Genomic DNA, 12,205 nt, shown 5'->3' on the forward strand with positions numbered 1-12,205 from the left:
AGTAGGTACCTCTACAGTTTATTTTCTAAGACAAGCGCTGATTATATATTTACATGATATATTTTCAAGTATCATCAATGCTAAAATCTCAGTAATCTACCAACTGAATATTATCCTTTTACATGCAAGCTTTTATAATGTATTATTCTATAATATATATATTGTACATGTATACGTCTAAAACCAAATCGCAAAGAATTTATACTTTCTAAAAACATCCTTCCGATTTGAATCTTGTTATTTTAAACGAAAGAACGTTTTTTTTTTTAAATTTCAAACTACAATATTATTTGTTTTACATCTCCAAATAAAAAATATTGAAAACTACCAAAGATAAAATACAGAAAATATTTACTTCTTTAAATGTTATAGTAGGTCAATGCATTAAAAACAAAAAACTTGGAAGCAACAGTTATGAAAATGCAGAGGTAGCATCATTTTACTATTTCTTGTATATACGATAAACAAAAACACATCGGTATACATGTTTTATTTTATTCCAAAACAAACAAATATTGTAAAAATATGAATTTCTAACATCCATAATTTATTTGAGTACATACACTTTTTTTTAGAGCAATAAACTATTTTATAATTGATTTCTTGTTATGTTATATTATTATAATGACGTTTAATAATACATTGGTAATTAGTATTTTACTATAATTCACCATGTTATTAAGAGGATATCATAACCGAATGTGTCGTCGTCTCCGTCTTACAAATGTACAACTAGCAAAAACTATTTTGCGCGGGACAACTTTTCTCGCACCATATTTGTTGTAGAACTACCAAATTTTCACAACACGCAAAGAAGAACTTTATCTGTGCAACAGCGTGCTCTTGTTTTTAATAGCACTATTCAATTTTTATCATATCTATTATCCATCATTTTTTATAAGCTAATGAAAATAACAAAAAACCAAATGTATTTAGAAGCAAATAACTTTTATTGTATTTATGTTATCTAAAATATGGGCACGCTGTTGCATAGATAATTTTCAACCCTATATGTTCATACATTTTGGAGCCACTACTACTAACACAGAAAGATAAAATTTGTCCCGCGCAAAACAGTTTTTGCTATGTTGTACATTTGTAAGACGGAGACAACACATGCGGGTATGACATCCTCTTAAGTTTTAATTTGTTGAACAATATTAGTTATTCACTTTTTACTTTAATACAATTATTAAACTTTACAGGTGTTTTACAATAATTAAATTTTCCAACTATTTTATAGTTTCATAAAAAGATTTTGTTAAAAAAATTAATATTAATTTGTTTTTGTGTTTGATTTGATTAGAATTTAATTAGGTGAAACATGTTATACATTAGAAAATAATATGTGCCTTATGTGCATAAATAATTTAAGTAAAAATTTACAAATGCGAAAAATTGTATTAATCAAAACTTTTTTTTTTGCTATATCTTAGGCTATATCTCCACGTGTAATATTATTTATATTTAAAAAAACATATAATAAGTAGGTAATAATAAATAAATACTTTAAAAAACAATACATAAATTGAATATCTATTATAAAATGTTATGGAGAAGTATAAGTAGAGATACTATCTAATATAGAGAGAAATAGAGAACATGTTTCATTGTTTAAGTTGTCCAAACTATATGATCACTAAATGTCAAATTTATACCTATTAACTATTATATACAATACTAAAAAATATGGGTATCGGATAAGAAAATATTTAGGTACATGAAATATTTACATACAACATTTCCAAAACTATATTTGCATCTATGTAATTTGTAGTGTTATATTCTGTTAAAAAAGCAAAATGTATAGTATTAGGTAGGTACCTATTTTTTTTTATCAATAAGCTTTAATATTTTAAAGAAATAAAAGTTTGATCGGAGCGAAAAGTTGTGATGAATTTAATAACAAAAAACCGCTAAATCATTTGTTTGCTATTAAATTATTTTTAATTTTATTAAACAAAAAAACTTTTATCTCAAACAAACAAAGTCAAACTATATATACAATATAACAATATACATATTATTTATATACCTGTATGAGATACGAAAAACACGCCTTGCTAAAGAATTTTTTATGTTTTTTGAATCTCTTTAAATTAGCCACTTGGCATTCTGCAGTTGATCTGTAGATTAATATATTATCAAACATGATACATACGCGTGTCACCGTCGACCGTCGCGAACACTGCTCGCGTGCAGTACCTACATCACTATTTATAATAATTATCAGTGACGAATCGACGATTTTGGATTGGGAGGGGGAGGGCGAAATTGTTTTCCTTGGTCGAAGGACTATTTAAATTGTAATACAATAAGGTTTCTCATAGGTTGTATCCTTAAAATTCTTAAAATTACCAAAAATACATGGGCCCATTTTTTTTTCCAAGTTCGAAATTTAACAATTCAAAATTCGTCAAAAGCACGATAGTTATTAAATTATGTTATAGTATTCAAAATGTAGACAATTTTTTTAATTCCTAAAACTTGAAAATATAACACGTAAGCTTCCTCTTAATAGTCTTATACCAATTAAAAATTATCTGATACACGTGACTACGTAAGGCGTAAGCACATTTTTTTTTTAAATTCAGTAATTTTAAGTTAGAATTCCAGTGATATTGGATATTTAAACGAAAAATAAAGATACTTTCTTTTAATCGTTTTTGTTATTTTGTTGCAATTCTAAAAATTAGAATTTTTTAAACTAATTTTTATAGCTAATATAATATTAAACCATGAATCTATTCACGTTACGTTGATATATTATATTATTGTTATAAGTTATGTAGGGTAATAATTATATAGTACCTACCTTTATGATTTCATATATAAATATTAAAATAATATAATTAATGAATTAGTTTAAGTTCAACTTTCCGTATTACTAATAGAAAAATAAATTACGTATAATATAGTTTATATAAATAAAAATGTTATAAAATATTATCCTAAGGAGCTATGATGAATCGGCTACGCTCAGAGTCGTTTTTCGTATATACCTACAATGGTTTATCATTGAATTCAAATTGAATACATCCATTATTTACAAATATCAAGATATTCACTCTAAATATACTACACTGCAGTATTCCAAATTTGTTTAATATTTATTTTCGATTACAGTCAAATAACGGCAAAGACTACGTCGAAGACATTTTTTTCGGCAAAAACTCAAAAAATTTCTGAATCAGAGATTTTTACTCTATAGATTTGTGTATATTTCTTAAGGCCAGAGTCCTCAGATCGTAGAATTAAGAATTAATAATTTAAAAGCAGTTTTCTTATGAACTTTTAAATTGTAATATACTAATGTATAATATGGTATATCCTTTGTCTCGGAACTTTTGTAGTAAATATATATTATATAATAATATATTACCGGTAATAATGATAATTCATGAAATAACTACATTTCCTCTAAAATTGCCATGATTTGAGACAACTTATAGTTACAGTAGTTTATTAAGAATTGTAATAATTATAAACATTGCCTAATTTCTACGGGACTTATGTAAACTGTCTATAAACTATCGTAGGAAATTATATATAGTATATTTTATGAATGTTTCTAATTTCTATCCAATTTTTGCATTTTTATAAATTACATAAACTTTGATGTGATATAGAGTCTGGAATCGATTAAAATTTGTATAGCACTATGCAGATATTCACTCATACCTAATAACCAGACACATATTATAAAATAAGTTTAGTACAAGAAGAAATATAACTCTTTGGATATAGTAACGGGTTTATAGACAGTATCATTGAACCATAGGAAATTTAAAATTGTAATTGCAAAATACAATTTAAGAATAAAATATGTAACTCAAAATGCTATATAGTAGTTTGACATGCGTATAGAATTAATATTGTTTTTGCCCCTTTATCATCGAGTCATTGTCTCAAGAACATCAGCCATCATTATAGCACATGCAGTATAAAAAGTAATTATAGTAATTATTATTTATACTGTGGTTATAGTGGCTAGGTATTTTAAAACTATATATAGTTTTAAGAAATCTTAATCATATTATGACAAACCGTAGAAGTATTTATTATATAGTAAATTAATACTTTTTTATAGCCATAAAGGTAGGTACAAGGTACATAGGTACCTATCTGTTCCAGTATCGGATTTTGACAACACGGCAGGGTGACATATCTATTTATTAAATTATATAACAATATTATGTATTATGAAAATAACTTTGTTTTTCTGTTTCTCTCGGTCCCTCTCACTGTCTCTCTCTCTATACGTTTGAACCATCGTGCAAATTTTTTCCCCCAATATTATAATATATTAGAATGAACGGCAGTTCGACTCAGCTCAGTGGTGCATGCAGGAGATGGATACATGGACGAAATATAAAAGCAAAATGATAATAATAGCAAGTATACCTATATAAAACTAATACAACTATATATACGCATACACACACGTGAGTAATGAGTATGAACATAAATATGTATACATTATATTTTAATATATATATATGTAATATTGTATATTGGACTTATTGGAGGAAATGACATAAAATAAGGACTCAGCAATGACGGTGTGGTGGGGTGGGGGTGGGGGAGGAGCGAGGGGCAAAAATAAAAAAGCTCGTCATTTCAGCGCACCCTATATATGTATATATATATATATATATTGCACACACACATATACACACTATATATTTCATACATAATATATATATATATATATATATATACGATGTGCATACACATACACACATTACATATATACGCCCTAGTGTGTGTTTGTGTGTTTATTACGGCATAAAGTTGGTGTTTGCGAGATCGTTTGTGTGCGGGTGTGCGCGCCGCGTGTGTACACTATATGTGTACATGTAATGTTTGTTTGTTTATTTTTCGTGTATAGAACCGAGGAATTTCGCGGTGGTGAGCGGTGTCGATCGCGGCGGGTGATGGGGGGCTCGCTCGACGGTGCGTCGGGGGGGACGTGGAGCGAGGAGCAGTCGGCGGCAGCGGCGGCGGCCGAGCGAGAGGGTACCCCAAACACAACTCATATTTAAATAAACAAACCCGCCACCGCCTCGCCACGCGGTGCAGACCAATTGTACGCTGGGGCCCCGGCACATGACCCCACCCACCCGCAGTCGCCTTTCCACCGTCGCCTCCGCGGCCCGCGTCTCGACCGCCCTCCGCCGCGCCCGTCAACTGTGTCATCAACAATTCCATTTTCAAAGTGTTTACTTTGGACTAATGTTCCTCCGGTAGTGGTGCCTCGCCGCCGCCAGTGTTGTGAGCATGTGCGTGTGTGTGTATATGTGTGTATGTGTATGTGTGTGTGTGTGTGCGTGTGCGTGTGCGTATGCGTGTAGAGTAGTGTGTTGTTAATGTCGGTAAGAAGACAGAGCCGGTCGGTCGTGTGTATTGGTGGTGCGCTCACAGTAATAATAATATTATAAATCTTCTCGCGTCTTTCACACTCACTCACCATCGCACGGTGCCCACGGACCTCGCTCCGAGCCGAGCACGCGTCACGTTTTTATTTTCACCCACAGCTATAATATTATATTAAATACTATAATAGTAGAGGACTACGATAGGTTAGGGTACCTATATCATATTATTATATAGTAAATGTAATTTTACAAAAAATCGTATTTTACTGTTCGCATAATTTTCTCGCTCGCGTGCTCCAGTCGTAATACACATAATATAACATACTTAATGCATATCATTATTAAACATATATACACTTCATATAAATAAATATTATCATACAATAAGTATTTTTTCACATATCGTACTCGTTTTTTATTAACCGTTTATTTCAATCAATATACTGCAGCGCACGATATACGGCGGCAGTCCTAACAACAATAATTATTGTTACGCGTACGGCTCGCGCGCATGTGACCCGCACGCTTGCACCGGTTCGCGCGCGCCGCGAGCACAATCACACCAATATTATACCGATCGACATCTATACACGACCGCTACTGTAAAATACACACGCGCGTACCGCGGCAGTCGTAGCATATCACCGTGTCGTCGCATTACACCGGTGTGTGTGCCGTCACTCGAACCGGCGACGGTAGTTCCGGCACGTTTTTCGCAACACCTTTACGACACGCCGGTTGTCGGCCGCCGCGACGCGTCCACTGCACCACCGCCGCCGACGCCGACGCCGCCGCCACCACCGGCACTCGGCGCCCGGGCTATACCCGCGCCAAAATTTCGAACCCTCAGGTAAGTGCGAACTCCAATAAAAAAAATAATAATAACAATAACAATAGGTTTATACCAATATGATATTATGTTATACCGTGCGTAAGATCCGCATGTAATTTTATTAAGGTAGGTACTATTGTCAATCACACTGTTACCGTGTAACCGTGTGGTCCGCATGCAGTGGTCAGAATTCTCTTGTTATTCACCAAGCTAAATAATATCGTTTAAGTAAAACGATTTCAATAGTCATTAATAACCTCATTTATATGACCACCGAACCAACGGTAGAGTAATTGAATATTTTCAACTGATTATGGTATATATGGTGGTAACGGGTTAACAATAATATAATAGTACCTACCTTAAAGTCTTTACATACGATCGCGGTTACGAGTTATAAATATATATTATAGGTATCTAATTTACACGTTGTATGGATATTTCTAGCTTTTTTTTGATTTCCTCCACTATTTTTGGCATTATAATATAATCGGTACGAATTTTGTTTTAGTTTATTCACGCAAAAACCTTCTCTTCTACGACATAATATCTTAAAAGTCGCCCGTTAATGTTTTCCATGTATTTTATATTATTAACTGATCTGTATAGACACAATTTAATATTTGTAATGATATTGGACCTAAATGGTGATGCTGTTCGCTCGTTCCTCATCAACGACATTGGGAATCACTTGACACTTATTATTATTCGAGAAAATTCCACTAACGAATTTGAATAAATTCTTTACCTCCTCGCGTTTATGTGCAGTTTTTAGAAATTTAAAACCTTAGTTGACCTAAACCTGCATAAGAGAATAATTTGTTTATTACTATTGAGAAACAGAATTAATCAGTTTTTTTTTTGTTCACGACTATACCTATAGTATGATAATAAATTTTTTTATATTATCATAGGAACACTTATATTTTTATTATATCTAATCGTTTGTGTGATGGTTATTTTCAGACATAGTTTGATTTATACGTTTTATTCGACGGAGAAATTGTCTTGAAATCGATTTTTTTGATTTAAATCTTCCATGCGATTAATCTGTATAATTAAGGTTTAGGTTAGATACATATATAGCTGATAGCTCTACCCTTGACATTGTGTTAATAAACGTTTGCAAATTAGTAAAGACGATGATGAAATATTTCTCACTCAAGTTCTCCTGATAAATATAGGTACGTTTTATAGCTATATTGTATAATATATTTAATATGTTATACACTAAAACCTAATACCTATGTGTATACAAAATACCATATTGTTTTACTTTGTTATGTAGGTACTATACCTACTTATAAAGATAATTAATTGCAAAAATGTTTATAAATTGTATATCAACGTTTTATTGATGACTTATTTTTGTAATTTTACACTTATCAATTTGATTCGAATTATAATATATAATACATAATAAATAACTAATATAACCATATACGGTTATCATCGAGTATATCTTGGTACTCAGGTACTCAGTTAATTGTTTTTATTTTTTTTTAAGTAAGTAAATTTATGTATTTACCTCGACACTATTTAAACATATTATATAGGTATAAATGCATACGCATACATAGAACTATATTATTAATTTATTAATAATACCCTTAATATTTTACATGTCATAATTATAAATATTTTATGGACACGTCTCAAAGCTTCTCTCATTTAACTGAATCCGAAAATTAAATAATTGGCACTTGGCAGGTGGTGTTTTCCGTTGACCCTTATAATTTTCTAAGAAATTCTTAAGTTCTAAAGTTTTTAGAGCTTTAGAGGTACCGTAGACTTACAATTATATAGTGTTATACTGTTATATTATTAATCCTTATCTTTTTTAAATGGTCCGATAAGACGCTCGTATTTTGGGAATTTTGTAGAAGCTACTCGATAAAGTACCTACATTTAAAAGTATAAAAAAATATTATTAAAGAACAGATGTAGGTACATTAATATATTTTAATCATACATTTTACTAAAACGATTATTGGTTCCTATATATTATACACATTAATTAAAATTAAATTATACGGGTAGGTAACCGATAAAAATATAATATAAGATGTATGGTTGTGTGACGTTTTGAATTTTAAAGGCTTAGGAAATAATTGAGGTGTATAACTGTATAATACATTGTATAGGTCCCTCCATACATGCTTTCGTTTCTCATTAGTTACATATTTTAATTTCACATACCTAATCATTAAATTGTACCTATTGTAGAAATTGTATAATCTAGATCATGCGAACGCACGTTTTTTCGAGTGTCTTCAATGTCATGTAAACGAATGTGCTCTTGGTGATAAGATAATGAAAAAATAATAATATTGAATGTTGATAACGAAACCGAAAGTATAATACACTTATACGGAGTAGTCACATTATAATTTAAAAGAATAATAATATAAAATTAATATTATTATAATATTCGTATTGAATATTCTATTCATTTTGGATATCATGAAATATGTACCTAGGCATTTGAATTCGTTTAACTTTAATACTAAATGCAGTAGTTACCTAACTTATATTTTTGAGTTTTTGACACAATAATAATTTATGGTTTATATTTTAAAAACCAATGGTGATTGGTGTTAGACCTTCCTATTAATTATGTTTTTTTTTTCATGTTAATTATTATAGGTGCAATTACTTAATATAGGTGGGTATACATTTCAAATGATACTTAATGAATAAAAAATGAGTAAATGTTTCCAATAAGCCATAACAAAAATAATTATATATTTATTTATATTATATATTATCAAGGCTGGGCAAGTTAATGATTTTTTTTTAACTCAGTTAAGTTAAAAGTTAACATATGGGTACTTTTTGTTAACTTTTTATTAAGTTTTATTAATTTAAAATAAGTTAATTTGTTTATACAACGCTAGAGTACCTACTTAATTTTTTTCCAACCCAAAACTAAATTAAAGACTATAGTGTTTATACTGTATACAGAAATGTCCATATAAGTTAGATCCGAATGATATACCTTTTTAATTTTAAACAATTCATGGTAAATATTTTTTCTCCATGGAAACGAAATAGACTGAAATAGTGAAATATAATTAAATTAAAAACAAAATAAATGAACTTAACTTATTTTTCAAAATTAAAAATTAATTCATTAATTTCACGTTAGTTAAAAAAGAAATTTAGTAAGTTAGCAGTTAAGTTAATGAAAAGCCAAAAGTAACTAGTTAAGTTAAATAGTTAAAATAAATTTAACTTTTATCTTAACTTTAACTTTTTAACTCGTTAATGCCCAGCCTTGTATATTATAATAATCGTTTGCAATTGAAATTTCGATAATTTTCTTAAAATATTTACAGTTTTGCATTCCTTACAAGAATTAATTTAATTTATATTATCATGTACAGGACCATTTCATAACTATACTACCCAGCAACTATATAATAGGTAGCGTAGACTATAAATTTATAATTATTTTAGAATAATAGAAAAATAGAAAAATCTATAATATTATGTGTTTGTTGTTTAGTTGTACCATTTTATTTTATATTATGTACATTAAAAAAATTAACAAATAAAATATTTATCGTAGGTACCTATACTATTAGAATTTCAATTTTAATTAGGATATCCATATTATAAATTATAATATGTATAATATATTTGATATATTTGTGTGTATCACGTACACCATCGCTATATACACTCAACACACGTATACATATTATTTATATAGTATGAGTACACTACAAATATGTGTCTCCTTATTTTAATTTTTGTTATTTCATTTTACATTTTATATTTAGTCTGAAAAAACGTGTAAAATATAGTATTTAATTTTACGAAACACAGATTATGATATACAGTTTAATCGTTATAATATTAACTTTAATTGTTATCTTAATTTTTTAATTAATTTTCAATACATTTCTTAAAATCTACATTATATGACATATTATTATAGATAGCAAATAACTACGTACGTAATCTTCTAGCGAAAAATATAAGTTGTTTCCACGACCTCTAAACCCATTTACTGTGTACTGATTTAAATTCGGTAATAGGCCTTATCATTTAAAATTATATATCATATTTATTTATTTGTTTATCAAACGCAAACAATATATTTAATTTAACACAAATTATATGCTTAAATAAAGAAATAAAATTAACATTTTAGAGGTGTCACAATTTTTTTTTCTTCAAACATTTTCTGCGTAAATTTATTTCCTCGCGTTTAAAATTTTAAAGTTTTAAACCTTTTAAAGTTTCATACTTTTTTTGCATTTAAAATAATATAAATTTATAGTTTTTGTAATGTTAAACCGTTTAGGTACCTAAATACATAATGTATACATTATTTTATCTGACATATACAAAATATTAGTTGTTTTATTTTATTGATTTATATTTTAACTATTAAATAATTTGTTTGTAATATAGAATACCTTTGCTACATGAATTCAAAAATAAAAATGTATCTCATTCAGGTAACAAAATTTTAAAATTATATTATTTAGCATTGACATTAGTACATTACCGATGTGTTTTGAGCAATCTTTATTACCTCCTGTACAGTATTCGTAATACTGTAGTATATATTTAAATATTAATAAGACTTCCGTATTACGAAGTTTCATGGGTGAAGAAAATAATTATCATATTATAGAGAAATTTGTTGAATAGAATTAAATAAATTTGTACCTAATATGTTTTGATTCTCAAAATTATTTTTTTTTAATAGAAAATTTAGTTAAATGAAAGTTTGTTATAATATGGAAGTTTTGCTGCATTATAATATTATTTAATTGTTAATTTTAGTCTTCTTATTTTAAAGGTTTTCAATTTTTCAAACAAGAACAAAAATAAAATAATGAATACTCATATTATGTATTCTCGTGTGTATATATAATACAGTGTGTAATGTTTATTTTATGTATGTGTTTTTAATTTTATTACCTACTTTTCAAATGTATAATATAATTTAAGCTTATTTTGATGGCGTAAAACAAATATATGTCTTATTACAAAGGTTGAAAAAATCTATGCCAAGTGCCCTGCAATCGTTAACATTATATGCAACAAATTATAATTTTGTTAGTACCTACTACCTATCCACCTACAATATTTTATAGGATAACTTAGATATTTTACACAAATATACTTATAAACGTATCCGTATTTGTGGACTATTTTATACTTGTAATAATTTAACATCTACAATATCCCCAACAATATATTATATATTATTTTTATATTTAATTTATAATATAATATATACATTATACATTTATATATTTACTGTTAATACATACTACCTATATAATATCATAATCATTTATATGAAAATCTTAATCTTTCAAAGGATTTAATTACACAAATGTACAATAGATGTTAAAATTGCTTATAAAATAAGTTGTTTTAAAGCATATAAACGTCAATTGTCAAACATATTTGTTTAGATATAGGTACTTATTAGTTATTATTTACTACTTCTATCTGATTTTTTTTATAGATTAGTTATAGATACCTATTGTTTCATTTAAGCTGTGTCTATATCTAAATAAAAATTATTGTTTATAATATATCAAATTTAATTTTTATGTTACCCATTGGCCATTGCCCATTTTAATTTCAAAAGTATTTACTATAGAAGTTAAAAAAATGTTTTAAAGAAACATGTGCTCTTGACATTATATGAACTTTATAACTTAAATATTATTGTTTATATTATTTTTTGTTTATTTTATCCAGAGTAAAAATAACTTGTATAAAAAATATTTTACTTGTGAACTAGACGTTTATGTGGTATTTGTATATCAAACTCATAATTACAACGATAACATTTTTTTTCTAACATAGTCTTTTTTTAGTTATAATAAAAACAAAAATCTAACTTTAAATAATAAAAACAAATATCTTTTGAGCAGACGAAATTTAATAATAATAACATATATTTAGTTAAAAACTGTATTGACTAATTTAAATGTCACAAAATATAATAAAACAATTTATC

The 12,205-nt window shown here is 27.8% G+C and overlaps 1 protein-coding gene across 2 annotated transcripts in view; it reads left to right on the forward strand.

Annotated features, from left to right (window-relative positions):
• Positions 1-5,291: 5,291 nt before the first annotated feature.
• The window catches only part of LOC100167329 (forkhead box protein D5-C), a 21,943-nt gene continuing 15,029 nt past the window's right edge, over positions 5,292-12,205 (forward strand). The window contains exon 1 of one of the 2 annotated variants that reach the window (XM_008181079.3): positions 5,292-6,228. The gene's annotated coding sequence lies outside the window, so the exon portion shown is untranslated. The remainder of the gene's footprint in view (positions 6,229-12,205) is intronic. The other variant, XM_001943041.5, reaches the window with a different exon arrangement.

This window comes from Acyrthosiphon pisum, chromosome A1 (genome assembly GCF_005508785.2).
Source record: "Acyrthosiphon pisum isolate AL4f chromosome A1, pea_aphid_22Mar2018_4r6ur, whole genome shotgun sequence".
Lineage (NCBI taxonomy): Eukaryota > Metazoa > Arthropoda > Insecta > Hemiptera > Aphididae > Acyrthosiphon > Acyrthosiphon pisum.